The following is a 20,715-nucleotide window of genomic DNA, read 5'->3' as shown; positions in this document are numbered from 1 at the left end:
TATGGAAATTTATTAGTGAAGATTAATTTGGGGCACCAGTGAAAATTATAGATTGGCCGGCTTCATGCATGGCCTCGTTTTCGTGGAATCAGATACGGAAGCTTTGTGGAGCATGTATGATTACACGTCGGATCATTGCTGGTTGATTCTACTATGGATTCTACAGAATCTGTCATAATTCTACTGATACAACTTTAAACGCCGTAAATATTGATACGGGACTTGTTGGATCTGTACCAATAACGATTTCACAGAAATTGTTAGGTAGCTAGTTAAGAGGAGAGCATGAAAGGTAGAAACAGTGTGCATTGACCAGGCACCGAGGCAGATGATTATTTATTTGCAGGATTCCATTTGGTAAAATGTGACACCATTCATATTTAATATACCTGTATGGATTCATTAATAGAAAGCTCAAAAATATTTAATGCTTTTGCCTGTAATGCTACTCTTATTAAAAATTGACACCATCTGTATTTAATGTATTTATATGTAATATTGTATTCCATTTTGTAAAAGCCCCGGGGCCATTTATATTTATTAGTAAGTGACTTTAGTGGTTACATTTGGTGAAAAATTCGTTTCATGCGTGAAATTCCATTTTCTAATGGAACCCTACAAACTATTGTCACGAAAGTTTCGTTGGGCAAAATATGTAATTGGATACAAATTTCGGATTACAAAAAATAGATACAAAATTTGCAAATATATATATAATTTGTATTATATATAAGATACAAAAGTATCTTGTATCCGACGTTTAATTAGATACTTTTATATCCGAAGCTACGGATACACACACGAATGTATGTTACATTACGAATAACTGCACACACTTGAATAAACAAATCTGCAGTAACCGTAACGTAGAAGGATGCTCCATTCCAAAGCGGAAGTCGTTTCATAATTGAAGAAATGAATAACGAATAAGTGGCAACAATTAAAAGCGAGAAAAGTTGGCGTGGTATCCGCGGATCGTGGAGCGTTGGCGTGGGCGTTTTAAAGTTTCATAAACCGCGACGACCCGCGGAGACAAGGGCGTCCAAAGGGAACGGAAAGGAACGTAACAACACGGAACGGAGCGGAACGGAACGGAGGCTCTGCAAGGTGCCGCGGTATCGTCACGCGAGTCCCTCCACTTTTGGTTTCCCCGGGATGCGAATTCCCTGTGCGAGTGTCGGCGAACATATTTATGCGTTTCCACGTGACTGCATAAACCATGGAAGCGACGTATGCTGGCGTGCGAGACGCATAAAGCATTTCACGCCCGCCGCGTTTTTACGTCCATCGACGACGAATATCGTGCGGCTCTTTTGAGCCCGCTCGAGCATGCACCCATCTATGCAAATATCATCAACTATCATCCCTTGCGAACGAACGAACCGAATCACCGATGTGTCTTTTCTCCTTATGGCACGCCATTCTGTCGGGAAAACAAGAAACTCCAATTCGATTCGGTCGAAAATGAGTTTAATACGTGGTTGTGCTATTAATCAATAATTAATCATATATGCATACTATACATTATATATGTAATTGTTCGTTCAATTAACCTTCTCTCTGTGTATGTACTCTAATGTTAACCGTTTACAGGGAGGTAATTGGACATTGGGCAAAATGAAAGAAACAATTTATCTGCATAAGTACTTAATTAATTATTTATTTATTGATGCCATAAACCTAGTTTGGTTTATATAGCATACATTACTATAACACTTTACAAAAGAATAGAGAAGTATATAAACATAATATATGTATAAAGTGGAATTATAACACTTTACAAAAAATAGAGAAGTATATAACATAATTGGTGTTAAATAGAAAACTGTTTTACTGCCATGTGTGTAAATCTCAATCGTTTGCGGAGGGGCCGACTCAATAAAGTGCTTTAAGATAACATTAGGGTTGGCTGAGTTCTTTATAGATTTACTCAATTCAAGGTCACAGAGTGGGAGATGTTAACTAAAGATCTGTAGTTGCTGGAGTATATGGGATGCCTTTCATTTGTCGAGATACCTTCAAGAAGTTCAGAGATATTAATGAAACTTTCGAATAAAAGCGAGTGCTTTACTCTACTGTTAGAAAGTAACGTTGTGAGATTAGTATTGCTACCAAAAAGAATTTTATTTGATACTAGGTCTTTAAGTGAAAAGCACTTAAGAAGGTATATTTTTGCAAGAAAACTGCTTCTGTCCAGAAAATTGGTGGTCTTACAATTAGCTTCACCTAGTAAAATATTGGTGGGCGTCCTTATTCTATAACCTAATGCGATTCTGATCGCGGCAAATTGAATACGATCTCATTTGAGTTGCAAGTTTTTGTTTCTCGGAAAATATACGAAACAATTATACTCCATGACCGGTTTGATAAGACTACCAAAGATCGTCATTAGGGTTTCCGGTGATGCCCCCCAAGAAACGCCGGAGAGAAATTTCATAATGTTTAATAGTTCAAAACATTTTTTTCTTATAGCATCCACATGAGTCTTAAAACTCATGTCGAAATCGAAGTTAATCCCTAAAAATTTGTCAGATCTGCTGGACTTGATAGTTAGGCTATCAATCACAATTTCAGTTTTTCCTGGTAGAATGTGTCTGTTGTTACAATGAACAAATACTGTTTTATGGGGGGCTAATTCGAGGCCAATACTTTTAAGATTATTCTGAATAATTATAATCGACTCTTCCAGCAATCTTTTACTCTCAGCGTGAAATTTTATTGATTTTAAAAGATATGTATACAATATTTTTTTATTTACAGTTGAAACATATTGCAGATAGCATTCCCAGAAAATTTTTGGAAATCTTCCATTTGTCAACTTTTTATTTGCGTTACTTTTATGCATTTGCACCCTATATACAGAGATATGGTTAAGAAGACTGAGCTATGACTTAGAACCGAGAACAAATTAACGACAAATTAACTCGTCTCCTCGGTTAATAAACTGAGGCTGCATTTTTGCGAATGACACATAATTTCTTCAATGAAATAAATGCAGTCCGTCCGCTATCTTGTTGGTGTTGCAACAGATTTCCGTGACGAACTTTGCGAGAAGAAGCAAACGTAAGCCGGACAATCGCGGCGCATCAATAAACTTGGAATTTGTTTCGTCACGCGAACCCGGATGGTTCAATTTAAAGCCAATTACCAATTCCAACGCGATTTATGGTCGGAACGAGCGAAAAAAATACACGCAGCCGGCCGTTCCTCCTATAATCGAGGCAACAGAACGTCTCTGTCCACCGCAACATTTTATTTTTCACGGAGATTGCAATTCGACTCGTAACCGGCGGAAATGGATTTATGATACGGGCCATAACGAATCCGGCACGGTCGTCGGAATAACGACGTGGAGGAACAACGAAATAGAGCGTCGATCTCGCTCGTTTCGTCCCCCGTTTCTCGCGTATTAATTATCGAAATGGAAATCTATTTTAATGGGGCTCGACAGTGCCGCGCACCCGAACCCGGAAAATTCGGTATTTTCGAAAACAACCAGTTCTACAGGACTGCTCAAAGTTGCACAATTTTTTGTGCAGAATAGAAGGTCACGAAAAGGTCATTGATTCATTTCACTTCACGATGTTGTCGCCGTATGACCAATTTATTTCCAAATTTTTTTGTGAGCATGTGCACGTTTAACATTGTCATTCATGACAAACGAAAGTTTTCTGAAACAATCTAGCGAAACAGAAGCGAAAAATCTTCACTTAACAATTTTAATTGAGTTCAAGATAAAATGAAATTAGTGAAATTGTTTGTAGCATCTCGTATTCTATATTTCTCACGAATAAAATTGCAAAACTTCTGTAAATTCAATGTACAATCGTTACTCTGTTTTAGGATTTTATTTGTGGTTGGTACTGGTAAAATGAGAATGAACAGTTTTGAAACCGGCTGTACAGAAAAACTGCAAGGAACACCGAAATGTATGCAGGACAGTTATGCGAAACCGCGAAATTAAATTATCAGCCGCGAGCCGAGATAACGCGCGTTTAATTTTGATGCAAAATCTCCCAATCGTTCCCGGTAATGTTTGATGGAAATGAGCCCACACATACACACAAGCACACACACGTGCGAAACGAAACTGCTTGTTGGTTTGTGTACGGGCAACTGCAAATTACATTAACGAGCCGGTTTTTACGATTCCCCATTTTTTTGCCGGCTCTTATCGTGTATCCAATAGAAATCAGTTTAATTCAACTGTTTTTAATCCATCCGACGAAATTTTTGCTCGCACAGGATTCACACGGAATCTGACCGGGATACCGGCGATTTCCAATGTTTCAAACATGTTCGCCGCGTCTGTAAATAGACTGCGGGTGTTTGCGCAAACACGGATCTTTATGCATTAATTCACAGAAACTGGCGTTAACACGAAATTGTTTACCGTACTCGTGAGTCGTTTGATTTTATTGTACACTTTACAATACCGGAATTTACACGACCCTGTATGCCCTGCATCCGTTCGATCCGCATTGCAATTGTAAATTACTACCCTTGCGAGTGATTGTGAATCACAGTTTACCTTGTACCAATTTACTCTTTTATCATCTTTGTTGGCTACTGGTCACCGAACCCGCATTATCCTGTTCTCGACTTCATTATGAAACTGGTCTTTCAGGTTGCAGGAATTTTTAATGGATAATTTAAGGGGTGGATGGATAAAGTTGTCTAGTAACAAATTGGTTGTTTTCCGTAAAGGAGTTTGTAGCGAGGTATGTTGTCCTTTTTATATGAATGAAGATAATAACACAAATCAATTACAAATATATCGTATATATTGTTATGGTTAATCTCTAATACAAAAAAAGGTAATAATTATTATTAAAAACTCTTTTACAGAAAACATACTTGACACCTTTATCCATCCACCCCTTCAATTGCTTATGTGTTAAACAAAATTCTAGTCCGTAGATTTTTTAACGCATTTTTTTCCAGATCCAGATGTGCACAATATTATTCAGTTTTAGATAAATACGAAAAAGACTGTCACTTCCCAGATCGATTTGTTAATTTTTCGTACTCAAGGTCAAAGGAAGGTCATGGCAAGGTCATGACGGAAATGTGACATTTTTGTCATAAGTGCCTAAAATCCGCAGTCTAAATACTCCTCAAAAGAATTAAGGGATCACTTGTGCGAACACGAAAAATTGGTCCCAATTTACGTGATCATAACTCTGTCAAAAATTGCTGTACCGATATCGTTAACAATGGTTTAAAAGCCTGAAACATCTAGTTTCAGATGCTCTGTTTCAAATTGTTGCTATGTTGGTGTTTTACAATGTTATAGCGAGATGAAGACAACATTAACGGTTAACAAACATTTTGTGCAACTTTGGAACATCACACGGAGAGCAACAAATTTTTCAAACCATTGTTTAACGATATCGATACGGCAATTTTTGACAAAGTTATGGTCACGTAAAGTGGGACCACTTTTTCGTGATCGCACAAGTGATCCCTTAATTCTTTTGAGGAGTGTATAACAATGAAGTTAGATTTCGCACAATTTATTTAGTTTCTACATACTTCACATCCCTCGAAGAGCACCGCATCGACCATTTCTCGCGAAAAACAAATGGCCAGCGTTCTGGGTAAAGTGTCCACTGTCCACAAACGACCTGTGCAATTCGAGCCTGAAACTGGCATCCGTCTTGAAAGGTGACCATTTTCCCGGAGCAGAGCCGCATTGGTCCCTATCCCATTCAAAAGAAAGACACTAACGGCAGTCTTATAGCCTCGATTTACTAGGAAGCAGTGGCGGCGAGTGCTAGCAAAAGCAATATCGAAGTGTAACAAATATCGCGTTCGGATAGAAGCGGGGGCGTCGATTAATCACGAAGTGGTTCTAAAAGGAAGCCAGCGACGAAGCGAACGGAACGCGGGAGAGGCGTCGTCGTCGCGGGTTCGGGTACATAATTTGGTGCCGGGTTCCATTCATTTTTCTCGGGCGAGGAGCATCGACCGTTTCCATCCATCGCGCCTCGTTATTAAGTAATATCGAGAGATTTGGTCTGCCGGGCCGATGCGCCGATAAAATTTTCATTTCGCGGTTCGCTGGCCACGTCGACCGGTCGAAACCTTTCCCCGGGTATCTGCTAGCACCTGGCCCTCCTGCTCGCGTCCTGCTCGTCCTCCCATCCTCTCGCGCAAGCCGATGAAGCAGCTCTCTACGTCGCTTCCGCGACGAGCTTCTCTGTCAGCCCATTCTCGCGATCCCTGAACGCGGCGAGCCAGCTTTCACTCGTGAATGCTCCAATTAATTGCCAGATCCTTCGGCATTCTGCCGACGATAGATCCGAACCGGCGACGAACAGATCATCCGCCGGAAGTGCCTTCGTTTCCACTCTTTCCAACGGAGAAGGGGATCAACAGACGGATCTCCAGAATTTCTCTCGCAACTTCTTGGCGCTCCATTTGCTCGCGATTCGATGGGGCTCACCGGAGAGGCCGAGTTATTCGCCCCAGCTAAGCCTGAGTTAGGTACGGATTTCGCATCCGAGGGGAACCTGCAAACTTCCATGTAGTTTGCGAGCAGTATCTGTTGACGGGGTGCTCGCTACGCGAGACGCTGTCGTGACCCCAGCATCGTATAATTACGCGCCCCCTGAAATACGTGCCCGGTTAGTTCTTCCTGCGTGAGGCAACAGGAAGCGATGTATCTTGTAATTACCGTTGAGAATATCGAGACGGCACACAGTGGGCTAAATCGACGAAATCTGTATCAAAATCAAAGAACTTTCGATGGAAATGAGACAGAGCGATGAAATTTTTTTAAAATAAAAGCTGAAACTTTGCAGAATATGGGATAATTATGGAGATTGTGGTGCGAACGTTTTTTAACGTTGAGAAAATTCTACTCGATAATTCCATAGGGCGGATATTAGAAATGCCCTTGTGGATTTTAACGAGTAGGTAGGTTCAGTGTCATCCAACGATTTTTTAAAAATTTTCACCTCGCTGGGGCCCCAACTGAGAACAGTATGCATGCGTTTGTCACTTGATACGAGACTGTCGCGCGCCTGTGTGACGTATGCAACGCATACTTTTGTTAGAAGTGTTGCAGCATTTTAGGCGGATTTTTAATTGTTAATAACTAAATAACGAAGCCGAAATCGCAATTTTTTTATTCTTCATTTTCGTCTTATATTATCGTCGAGGACCACCCCTTAAATTTTCTCCCACCTTTAGGTAAACACCCTGATAGATATCTGAATTTTAGCTTTTAATTTTAATTTACAAACGCTACGAACTTTCATCCAACCCAATAATATTTTCATTGTGTTTTCCCGAACAATCGCAAATTTTTCAAAATTTCTTCTTCACGTGATGTGGCAAACTAATTGTTCTAATTTCTCGAAAAAAATCCAAGTCGCATGTTCCAATATTAAAAAAAAGTTATCGTCATTTTAAGAGTATGCGAATATTAACGAGGGCCACTGTGAGAGCGTCACCCGTGTTGTGTCAAATTTAAGTCGAAAAGTTGTCACCATAGGATCCCCGATTTTTCACTAGCAACGTAAATGGCTGTATAAAAACTATATTTTGTCGAGCCATTACGTGTGCCGTCGAGCGAAGTACACGAAGAGGAGTCGAACTTTCGCAGTATCAGGACAAGTTCCGTGGGCGGAACGTTGTTCCCGATAAGAGCGTCTTATACGTTAGGGCAACAGATGCGAGGTAATCCTGTCAAAGGGCCAGAGAACGCGGCTGGCACGCGGAAGTCATCGACAGGAGCACGATGTCGAGGGGCTCCGACTTAGACCGGCGCGACGTGTTCAGCAGGCCGTGCACGATGCTCGCATTAATTCCGTCGATACTGCGCCGACTGTGCATTACGCGCGGATCATTAGCGGGACCAGGTTCAATTAGGAGCATTAACAACCACGTTCAACGCGAAACGGGACGAATGAACTGGCGACAATGGGATCCACCCTGTGTTTTTTTCGCCAGCGTACCAACGACAGCCGAACAATGATTTTTCATACGTCGAACGCCCATGCAATTTACCGAGTAATAAAATACTGCAGCCGATTAAAGCTTCGCGGAAGCTGTCGGTATACGTTCGACATCGAAATGTTACTGCACGTCAAATTCCCCTTTTATTCCTTTAACTGAATTGCGATGAATCGCTGAAAATAAAAAGACCGCGCCCGATCAATACAGTGCGCACGAATCGCTGTACTTTTTGTTTGTCAATGATCTTTATCAAGGCTATTTTTTCAATTGACGCGGTTCATGTTACTTTTGCGGCCAAAGCGGTGCTTTTATTTTGCTTTGTTGCAATTTTTCGTTTGGCTGACCAAATTCACTCTATACTACTTAAATACTACTACGAAAAACGGATTATTTACAGTCGATCGACGACTATCGAATGACCGACTTGTTTCTCGAGTTGCAGCATAATTGCATGAACACCCAGTGCATTGTAGCTCACAGAGCGCGAGGCTGGACGTGCCAGGGTCCTCGAAACAGATCCCAAGAATTACGAGGCCGCTCCTGGATCGAGCCCGTAAATTCCCGGGCGGGCCGGTCTCCGTGCAATTTACATCAAATTCGTCTCCTTCGCGTGCGCCAGACGCGAATTCAATGAATCTCGTGTACGGGACGTGACGCGTGTAATCGACACTCACAGATTTTTCTATTTCCACGCGTGATAAACAGCCCAGGAGGCGTCGGATTTATTGTCGGACGCTCCTTCGCCGCTCGGCGCGAAACAAACGAACGTGCTCTCTTACGGAAATACATTTTTTAGCGGCTGTGCAACGGATCTTGATCGTTGACACGTTTCACAGAAGTATCACAGGATCCTATTCTTGTCGAATGTTTGCCGCTGTTCGCGTGGATGTTCATGAATAGACTGCGAATTTTTCAGCAAAATAAAAAATGTTGGTATATCATAGACATTCATTTATTTTCTTCAAAATTTTATTGAGAACAGTACAATTGTATTTGGTCTATTCATTTTTCTCAGAAATGCATAGAATCTGCAGTCTATTCGTGAAGATTGGAACTGATCCATAATTTCATACGACAGGAAATTTCTGCCCTATAAATATACGGACAGTCGGATTTTGTCGATTTTCCGACATCCTTCGTGCTTTCAATTAATATTAAATACTCCTATTTAAAGTGCAATCTTCCATTTATCAATCAAGCCATCACACGATAGAAAATTCCTACGGGAATACATTAAGGGTGCCGATCCGCTTTCGAGCGAGAGTGTGGTGGCACACTCGCACACCACTAGACACATATACGTACACAGAATTGCAAGGGTCCGGCATTTAACAAACCACGTCTCGCTAATGCACATTTGGGGCCTTTACGTAGTCACAATCGCTAGATAAAAGATCAATCTAGCGGGGACGTACCTCAATTTGGCTTACTTTTGCGTTTTCGAGGCGTAATTTTCATTATTCGGCTGAATGTAGTGGAGCCGCGAGAAGCATTGGGTGGCGTACCGTGCTGCTACTGTCAAAAGACATACATTTTCTTAAATATCGAGAGATGTAGGGTTCTAATAGAAAAAGTTGGAGGTAACCCCGCCAGCAGGGACACATACAATGTCAATGCAACGTTTATTATGTTAAACCATACGTTTTTAAACGCGCAAGTAAGCCAAATTGGGAATCGTCCCCGCTAGATTGATCTTTTATCTAGCGATTGTCACTACGTAGGAGCCCCAAATGTGCATTAGCGAGACGTGGTTTAGTAAATGCCGGACCCTTGCAATTCTGTGTACGTATATGTGTCCAGCGGTGTGTGTGAGTGTGCCACCACACTCTCGCTCGAAAGCGGACCGGCACCCTTAAGTCCTCAAATGTTCGAAAATTGCTACCAGAATATAATCTAAAATTGACTCGAAGTGAAGATTTTTTTACTTGGCTTCGTGATTCAATTTAAGCCTTGCAACGTTCGCAAAATTGCCACGAAAATACAATCACATGCAGATAAAAAACGATAAAATTGACTCCAGTTATCCTTTCAAAATCGAATCATTCAAGTCCTGGTTGACGGTCACACACACACACACACACACACACACACACACACACACACACACACACACACACACACACACACACACACACACACAGGTTGGATCGTATAATACGCACTATTCGAAGGAAAAAACTGCAAAAATCGTACTACTGAATATAAAATGGACAACGTTAACGAAACAAAGTCCAACAAAGCCCGGTCTTGCCTCCAACAGCAGTTCCAGCAAATCGAAAATAAAATGAAGCTGCACGTAGCTTTATCAGAGTTTACATAAAAAATTGTCGAAGGTTTGTACACGCTGGGATCGCAGAAAAATCCCCAGTCTGTTGATAAGCGTCAATCGCACGGGAACGGACAGAAACTCGGGACCAGATGAAAATAAATAAATTTCGCCGGGCCGTGTTCTCTCTGGAAGAAAACACAGAGCGACAAAGGGAATTATTTTTACGCGCAGGGAACTTCGTTTCCGTTCCCTCGGAAATCTTTGCCGTGTTTCAAAAAGCTAAAAAAACACACTTACACACAAAGTGAATTCGTGGCCCAGCGCGAACTCTGTAGCCGGTCTCTCGTTTGACAGAAACGCAGCCCGGGTGTACACACGCGCGCACGCTGGCGCTCGCGCGCGGACATGTTGACTAAACGCGAACCGCCGACGCATACCGACTACGGAATTCTGCATTACAATTTATGCTGATTTATATGCACCCGGCGGGCCGCGCGCCGCCTCGCACATACACAACCCTGTCCGTCTCTTTCTTTTCCCCCTTCGCCTGTCCTTTTTTCCCCTCCCTCTATCTCTATTTTTTTCCTTTCTGCAGGAACATGCGTCCGCGCGGGCTTGTACCAGCGCGTTGTCGAACGTTGTCGAGGTCACACTGCTCCGGGGAAAATGAAAGAGCTGCACTTGAGCCTGAAAATCATTTTTCTTCTAGCATTTACCGGCGAAACTGCCGAGACCCAACGTAACTGTTTGCATTACCTTGGGAAAATCACAGGACTACATTTATTTGGATTTTCCACGACTTTTATTAGAACGTGTGCCTGAATAAATACATCTATTCGACATGACTCCACACAATCCTTTTGTATACTTTTAATAACACTGTCCAACACCAAATTTGTTCCACAACTACTGTTGGGTGGTTCTTATAGTTTTTCGTGCTGATTCCAAATCTGTTTTTCATTTTTTTCCTATACGTCCAGTTTTTGAGAAAATGGAGTTTAAAAAAAGACATATTTTTCAACTTTAAACAAATATTGCGATGTTATTATAAAAGATATTGAATTGTTCTTTGTAGCAAAAGATTCTGTAGACGTTCCCGAATACAGCGATATCAAATATTAATACATTATGATTGTTTAAACATGTTTTACATCACTTACCACCACTTTTGCACCAATTTTTGAAGATATTTTTCAATTTATCTGAAAAAATAAGGGTCCAGCGGAAAATCGAACAATACCACGCGATAGAGCAGACTTTCATCTTGAGAAACTGTGGCGCTCACTACTAGAACGGTTGTCGCCGCTCCGTATCCCGTCCCAAGCGCCAATGGCGGCAACTCATGTCGGACGAAGATATGTATTTTGCTTTCTGGTTCGAAAAAACATCGACGTTTCAAACTTCAAAGAGGGGTTTCTCAAGATAAAAGTCAGCTCTACCGCGAAGTATAATTCGATTTTCCGCTGGACCCTTATTTTTTGGACAAATTCCAAAATATCCTCAAAAATTGGTGCAGAAGTGGCGTCTCTCCGCCTTTAGTGATTGTTTAAACATGTTTAAACAATCATAATGTATTAATATTGGATATAACTGGATTCGGGAAAGTCTACAGAAATCTTTTGCTATAAAGAACAATTCAATATCTTTTATAATAACACCACAATATTTGTTTAAAGTTGAAAAATATGTTTTTTTTCAAAGCCATGTTCCTCAAAAACTGTGCGTATAGGAAAAAAATTAAAAACAGATTCGGAATCAGCGCAAAGAACTCTATAAGAAGGACCCAACAGTAATTAGGGAACATAAAAAAAGTTGAAATTTGGTGGACAGTGTAATTATTCAAAGGGTAAAACGAACAGTTTCATAGTCTAAGCATTTTCGTAGACGAACGTGCTTTTAAATTGTTACTATAATTATTGAACATTTTTATTGAATACACGTGTTATTTAATTATTATTGTACGTATTTTTTTAATTATACGATATTTTTCTAGATGAATGAATCTGCTGTTTTGATTATTTTTGCAAGTGAATAGCTGCATTTTTTAATTCTTGAACATTTTTATATGACACACACATTTTTGAGTTTTCGACGAATACGCGTAATTTTAATTTAGTAGATGAATACTTGCGGTTTTTAATTATGCAGGTGTAGAACCGTTTCAGGCACTGGAACGCTTTTATGGTGAGCTCAGGTTTCCGAGGAAATGAAATGTGAATATCTGTTTGATATACGGAAGTCAGTTGGATTCGCATAGTTTGTCTGACCATTGCTCACCAATTCCACTTACAGCAGCGAGAGCACGAATTCGTGTGTGGCAGATCAATAATGTTCGAAGTTCATATCCCGGGAAACGAAACTTTCGTTGAACAAACTGAATTGTTAATTTCCAATTAATTTCCTCATTTCCAGCAGCACTTCCCGGATTGTACCAACAGTTACATTGTCTAAAAAATGTTTAACAACTCGCAATATCCATGTTCCATTACCTTCTGTTTCGTTTACTGGAAAAGTCACGTCTGTATTAAAATATTCATGGTACATATAATAAAGTAGTTACACTTGTCCCATAAAAAAGGATTATTTTATTATAGGACCGTACAATTATTCATGTATTCGTTCTTTAAATAGCATGCTGTTTTAAATGCTCATTTCAGAATCTCCAGAATCGTGCATACGATATTTAATATTAAACACACGATTTGTATTCATTTTCTGTTTTGCTCATTAGCAGCCAAGTACAAAAAATATTCGTGTGCTTGATTTTATGCATTCACGACGAAACTGAATTGGTGAAATGTAAAACTGTCGAAGCATTAGAAGGAATTATGATATAAATATTCTATTATTTTCGACTTATTAATATGATTAAAAGGGAAGATATACAATTTTCCAGAAGATGGAATTCAATGAAGGGAAAACTAAAATGTGTTCCTTTTATCTGACAATGCATGCAAACACGGTGCACGAATCTGGTGTGCATACTTACTTCATCAGGATACTGCACAAGGAGTTCTTAGTTTAAGGAAAACAAACCTATGTATAATAGAAAGATAAATATAAAGAATGCAACCTGGGACCTCCCTACACAGTACTTTCAAGATAAACTGCAGCATGGGCACAAACTTGCTCAAACTTTGAAGAGTTGCAGGTAAGAAATTTAAGATGCAGACGATTCTTATTTTGCATAAGCATCTGCAGTCTGTTAGCAAAGTTTAGTCCACCAGTCTTGAATGGCTAGAAGGATCTTGTAAATATCTTCAATCTGTCGCAACTTGTCTAAAATTTGTAGATTTGTAGGTAAACAATATAAGATGCAGATAATATTTATTTTGTATAAACATCAATTATAGCTCACTGGAGCCAATCGTGAGTGGCCTGAAGGATCTTATTCTTCGATCTGTCGCAAGAAATCTAACAAGATGATTGTTATTTTGCATGCAGGTCAATTATAGACTCACTGGAGTCAATCTTGTGTGACTCGAAGGATCTTGTAAATTTGTTGAATCTGTCGCAAGCTTGCCCAACTTTTGGAGATTCGCTGACGAGAAATCTAACAAGTTGACAGTGGCATAGTGTTCAGCGAGTAGTTTTAAACGTCTTAATCGGTGGAGGCACGCGTCGGCGCTCCCGGCTGCGTTGAAAGGCGATAACTAGAGGAGACGCAGGTCGTCATTAGCGCCTTGTAAATCCGATTAGCCTCCATGGCCGATAAAACGGTGCTTTTGCCCTTTTATCGCGCTGTCAGCCGTGTGCTATGTACGCGGAACGGCCCGCTGGGAATAATTCATGCCCTTTGACGGCGCGAGTGCACGCTTGTACGGCGGGCTTAATTTAATCCCGCGTCGCTCGATGTAAACGCCGCTGAACCAAGTGGCGGACGACTCCTGTTCGACGAGGACGATTAACGGGGAAAATATTCTCAGCTCTCTTTGTGCCCGATCGTCAGCATGGAAATTGTAAAAATTTTATCGAGCACCGGCACTGACCGTTTTCGATCGCAAACCCGACGTTAACGGGCCGCGTGCTTTCCGTTATCCTTTCAAGTTGACGTCTGCTGCCGGATCAAATCAATTACAACGCGAAATCTTTTTTTGTGCGGCACGATGGAGCTGCAAACTGCGATGCAACCAGCTTAATTCAATCGCTCGCGTTCCGACTACACTATGGAATACCTACAATGTTTCTTTTAACAGTTCTAACCTCCAATAGGAGGTTATTCTGCAGTCTATATTACATTCATAATATTACAATGAAGGCCTTATGCTAATGTATGATTAATGTAACAAGTATATATCAACTGAAGGCACATAATTTGTAGTGGGCGTAATAGTGGCGTCATATACGTAATTCACAATCTTTCAGGAAGGAACATAAGAACATACAGTGTTTCTAGGTCTGTGGAGTAGAACGTTGCATGACATGGGAAGAAAAAAGCCCCGTAATCTCAGGTTATGTATAAATTTCAATCTGTGAGTGTCATGTATAGGACACATTGCCAAAAGACATGATCTATATCCTGTGTCTCATGTCCACATGAACAGCCAGGGTTATTTACCACTTTGATTTTAGCTAGAGAGAAGTTAAGACTATAATAGCCGGATCTAATTCTGTTAATGGTTACAATGGTTTCTCGAGATAGATTTTTCCCTAAGTTTTCTTCTTTGGTCGTGAAAATGTCCAAAATAATTTTTTCCTTTGTATCGACCTTCATTGACTATATATACATTAGTGTTATTGAAAGCACGTGATTTGAAGATCACACTTAAATCAGTATACGGCGTTTTGAAAGAGTTGTCTGAATCAGCACTGTTCCTGGCAATATTGGCTAATTCATCAGCTTTTTCATTGCCACGAATACCCAGATGGGACGGTATCCAGTAAAATAGAATTTCATTGGAATCAGGATACTTTGTGCGGTGTTCATAAATTTTGTTCCCAATATTCTTGGATTCCAGAATAGAATTTTAAGGTCTTTGTGACGTAGACAAGCCATTGAAGTGTCGGTATTTCCGTTGTTAGTAGAAACAGCTGTCGGACAATTGGGATTGGTCGGAATCCATTGAAGGATCACCAGCAGATTGCCGAAGAAGTTTTTTTTTTATTCTGAAACACCTCGCCTTAAGAGATCGATCCTCTAGTTGGAGTCTCACTACGTCAATCATTTTAATCAAGCCTATTACATCGTTTGTGAATTCTTGTGCAATATTCAACAAGTTGTGTTGTCCCATAGATTTGACTAAGAATCGTTTGAATTGATTGTAGTCTAAGACTAGCGATGAAGAAGACCGTCCAATTAATTCTTTTGCTGGTAGTAATGCTTCTTCTAGGTTCGGTAACTTTTCTTCCGGAGAAGTTACGTTGAGACTTGTAGCGTTTGTAGTCTTTGGCTTTTTAGCCTTGGGTTTTAAAAAGTCTGCTTTAATTAATTTTTCCAGATTAGGTGACTATTTTCATTATGATCTGAAGATGGACTATTCGATGATGGTTCGTCAATAGTGTTGCCAGAGATGGTTGACGATGGAGCGTTTCTTTTTAATCCTGTGTTCTGATGATTAATGTTGATTTCCAGGAACTGAGACACTGAGTTCTTGGAAGCCGCGGAATTGTTGTCCATACTTGTAGTGATGTCAACAGTCGATTTCTCAATAGCATTGGGACATATCTTAGCAATATGCCCTTTCTGTTGACATATAAAGCAATTTGTAGAGTCTGTACTAAAATATATTCAGTAATTCGTGTCTTCATAGCATATTTGTAAGGATTCTGGTAGAAAACGTTCGTCTTCTTCCTTGATGTAAACTTGCCGTCGAAACGATAAGATGTGAGACCGACCCGGTTTGTTTAAGCCGGCCTTGATGTAGCTAATTTGAGAGGCTAATGTTAACCCTTTACTTTTTAACAAATTAGCTATAAAATCATGTGGTATGACAGAACTGACATTGGAGATTACAGCTCTTTTGTTTTTTTCCATTAACGGTCTAATTTTCAGTGAGAGATTACCTATTTGAATAGCTTTATCCGATAACTTCTCCACTAAGCAGTCACTGGATAGAAATACACATATCCTCCCACCGGAGATTTTGGAGATAAACACTATGTTGCTGATGTTGGTTAGCTTCTCCAGACCGTCTAAATAATCATCGTTAGGGAGACCATCAATGGAGTCAAGTACGATGGCCTGGTCTTTCCTAGGTAGTGAACTGTTTGCCGCTGCATTCGCATACGTCTTATTAACTGAGGCTTGAGGAGAACTTTGGCGCTTTCGATGGATAGGTGACCCCTGTTGTCAGAGGCCATTATTTGAGTTTTTTAGACACTTGCGGACTATAGATCACACATTAGATAACGTATAAGGTAATTCACTTTATACACTGTACGTAGAATTGAAAAGTTATTCGAGTACTACCTATACGGAGCGTAAATAAACACGTCTGGTCGCGACGGCTGCCAGCCTCGAGCTCTTGGAATACAATGTTATCTCGTGTCAGCTATCGGTAAGATCAGGAAGGATGCAAGACTGTCGGGGTGTTTGAAAAAAATTGAACTACGAATTCAAAAGCATTTTCGTGATATAACTAACTGGAATTCAAAAAGCTCTAAAATCCTAACAAAAAAATCATTTGATACAAAGATGCAACGAAATAAAAGATTAAGCTACATCCTAAAAATGAAATGGAATGAAACATGGAAAATACAAGCAAGTAACACCAAATCGGCAACTAGACAATGCGTTAAGCGTCTGGTCGGATACTCCACCAAAGTTTCGTAGCATGTTCGTGTCTACCTCGGTGCATCTTGGTAGATGAAACGCTGAAACACATATAGAGTATCCACGTCAGCTATCTCGTTACGTGTCAAAACTGTTCAAGCCGATGTATGTTGTTATTGAGCATCGAGCACGTTAGGAACACTCGATCAGTACCGGGCCCACGTACGTCGAGAGCCCTGCTGCGTTTTTCCTCGCACGGTCCATCTATTTACAAGCTGCCTTTGCTCTAACCCAGTTTGCGTCACCGGTGTCTCCGTTTCAGCCCGGAACTACGGTCCGCAGTAGTTACCCAGTTGGCACGATCCCGCGATTCCAGGTCCAGGTTGACTGTCGGCACAACAAAGACTGAACTCCCTCTGTGAATGCTAATCGACTGCGACTACGCGGATTAAAGTGACTGCCGTGGATCCGAGGACGTCTTCTTGCTCGACGCCGCGCCTCGGTCAAACGTGACGGTCCTTAGAACGGCTGACTATGGCGCGCTGAATCCAGTTTTGCCGAGACTAACGCAACGCAACCAACACGTGCGGTGTAAAGATTGCACGAATTTAATCTAGCCAAGGTTCGCGATCATCCATTCCTAGCTCCTATTTTCTGCTATCAGCAACAGATTCGCGAGCTGGTTTAGCGAAGGCTGACCAACGTTACCAACTTTCGGAGACACCGCTAAACCTCGAAACTGGATGTTCCGGCCGATCAACATTCGGCTGATCCGAATTACCAACGTCGCGTAGCCGCGCGGATGACGTCACGTCATCCTCGCGGCCCCCCACTTTGCGATCCGCCGAACAGGTGATTTCGGTTGCGCACCGGCTGATCGAATCACTCGTTCTATAGTTAACGACCACCGCTGATCTACCTTTATTCTACCGCTCTTTATCTAACCGCTATTCGCGTCGTTTTCTACGTTCGTTCCGCCGCATTATCGTATCATTTGTTGTTCAAGTTACTGTGTCTACTGTTGTGGACTTATTTAACTGTTATTAAACGTATGTGTGAAACAATTGTACAGTGATTTTATACACAACCCTGACTCCCACTGATTCGCGTATCCGATCTCCAACACTGGAAATAAGTAATTTCCTATTTCGCCGCACATTTGATGAATTCTTAAAATCTTCGAAACTTTGACCGAACGTTCCGTCGAACGGGAAGTTCGCGCAAATATTGTCCTTGTGTTTTTCTCGGGAACCACTGAAAACCGTGCCGGCACTCCGGCGCAAAGCAACGTTTTATCCGTTCGACTGGTAGGTAGCTATAGACGGGTCGCGTTTGACACTGACAGGAAGTCCCGCCTTCACTCGCGCTCGAACTCGATGGAATAATTTCGCAAGTTCCAACGCGTTATACACCCGACAGCGTGCACTCTTCCGCTCCACCCCCTGCAACCATCCGCCCCCGATTTTCCCCGCGACGCGCGACGGTTCGCCGGCAGTAATAAATCAGCTTTCCTCCGCGCTGGAAAGTTCTTTCTCCTACACGCGAGGCTCCAGTTATTCACCCCCCGCCGATGGAAACATCCGCGGCTGGCCTTTGTCAACCCCTGAACGACAACCCCCGCGCCCCTATCCGCCCCCCATATTTACCTTGCTCTCGCGTGTACCAAAGTTTCTTCAAAAACTGCCGCGGCGAAACTTTTCCGAAACTCGAGCGCGCTCCCCGTTCATCGAACTTAGCATTCACTTTGTCCCTCGGCTGCGTGTCAATCCCACCCCCCCCCCCCCATCCACCCTCTTCCGACGATGCACAAGAGGCTGGCAGGGTGTTTACCGTGCATATGTGACGGAAAGTTTCCCCGTGGAAACGACGTTCCGCATTTGTCGGAGTGTCTGTCGCCGATGATGATTCAAAGCGATTGCCTTTTAAGCATTTCGCTCGACGAAATGCATTGTAGACGCTCGCAACCAGCATTCAAACGGCAGCTGCACTTCTAACGCCACGTCGAATCAGCATCGCTGTGATATTCGTTTCGGAGCGTTCGACGGCGAGTCTGATGAATTGTTAATATACTTTTTCGTGTTGGCATCTACGTATTTATTTATTGGACGACATGTATATGTGTCTGTGCAATTTGAAATAGGCCTTTTATCCCTATGGATAAAAAAATATATAAAGAAAAACTTTTTAAAAACCACGCTTATATTAAAATGAAATAAAAAGGAGAAAACAATTTTTTAGATATTGGTGACTATAAATAAAAGCGTGGAGCGCTAAACTATATTGACGTAATTTTCGTGGGCGCTCCACGCTTTTATTTGTAGTCACTAATGTCTAAAAAAATGTCTAAAAGTATATGGAAATACGCGAGATAGAATGAGGGAATGACTCCGAGAGACGACAACTCTTGATAGAGTCCGAAATTGTCCTAAATGGAAATGAATGAACGGAACACCATACTGACTGAGCTTCTTCGGTGCGAAATGGCTCAGTGGAGTGGGGATGAGTCGGAGTGGGAACACGTAGTGGAGTAGGGAGCGCTGGCGCGCGGAGTGGGGATTGCTGAACGCGATCACGTACTACCAAGCGTCGCGCGACGAATTGTGACGCTTAATATTAAAATTTCTTTTTTCTCCTGAACGCACAGTTTTTTTTAAAAATTTGTTTTTTAATATTGCATTGTCACCCAGTTCTCAGCTATGTTTACAGTTGTAAGTCTCTAGCTCATCGGGAAGTGGTTTAAAATTCGATTACAAGATTTGACGCATACAACAACAACGACAACTCGGCAAGCTAATATAAGCGTGGTAATAATAAAAATGCCTTTCAGTGGAAAAATGTTTCATGTCGAATTTCAACTCTTAAGTAATTTTAGGGTCGTACTATCAGACTTTTGAAAAATGATTCAACACTCAGGTAGTCGTAAGGACAGAGTAGTGCCGTAGTCACAGGAAAAATCTCGCGATTCCCTTATTAAATTAGATGCAAAAATTTCGAGACAAATGTTGCCGTATTGCAGCTACTCTGCCACACATGCATGAATTTTTTTAGATTTTTAATTGAAAAGCTGGCTTTTAAAAAAATAACAGAAACGAAAAGAAAAACGGAGACAGATTGCAGAACAGTTGTTTGGAGAATGATTCTAGTTTTGTTGCGAACGGTCCGACCATTCAAGACCACATGGGGTTGATAGTAAAAATGTTTACTTACCACTTTGCGTAACAAATAGCGCCCGGCTAAGCCTCGCGTCACGCAGGAAATATGGGATAAACGGGAACAGATGGACGGGACGTGCGTTTCGCAATTTTTCGGATCGAGAACAGGATGGTTCGCATACTCGTCCTTGTTTTTTTCTCCACTATGTTTCCATTTATTTTGTATATGACAGCAGTACGGCCTGCTCGGTCTCTTTCTCTTGTGACAAGAACAAAACGAAAAAAAAATAGTAATACTTCCTCTTTGTCGTCATACTGTCTAGATTCGCTTGTATAATTACAACTGGACACGCTTTCGATATATGAAGAAGAAAAGAAAAAAAGAAACAGAACCAGAGAAATCAAGTGAAACACTGTCGATGGTGCTGTTGTTCTGTCAGTTTTTAAGTAACGCACGGCCTGAAGATCGGCGTACCTACATTAATTAAGATCTCTGCCCTTAAGTTACGCTGGCCGCAACCTTATAGCCTTAAGTAACGATTCTGAAAAGTCCGTCTTACGGCTAGACTAAGACAAAAAAAAAAAGAAAGAAAGAAAGTAAAGAAACCTGCCCCGTG

At 41.3% G+C, this 20,715-nt stretch overlaps 1 long non-coding RNA gene across 1 annotated transcript in view; it reads right to left on the bottom strand.

Annotated features, from left to right (window-relative positions):
- LOC143213918 (uncharacterized) overlaps nucleotides 1–20,139 on the bottom strand; it is a 139,181-nt gene extending 119,042 nt beyond the window's left edge. Inside the window, exon 1 of the long non-coding RNA XR_013010062.1 lies at nucleotides 10,532–20,139. This is a non-coding gene — a long non-coding RNA (uncharacterized LOC143213918). The remainder of the gene's footprint in view (nucleotides 1–10,531) is intronic.
- Between the last annotated feature and the right edge of the window lie 576 nt (nucleotides 20,140–20,715).

The sequence above is a fragment of the Lasioglossum baleicum genome, chromosome 1 (genome assembly GCF_051020765.1).
Source record: "Lasioglossum baleicum chromosome 1, iyLasBale1, whole genome shotgun sequence".
In the NCBI taxonomy this organism is placed as follows: Eukaryota; Metazoa; Arthropoda; class Insecta; order Hymenoptera; family Halictidae; genus Lasioglossum; species Lasioglossum baleicum.
Note: the sequence above shows the minus strand (reverse complement) of the source record. Positions and strands in the feature narration are given on the sequence as shown.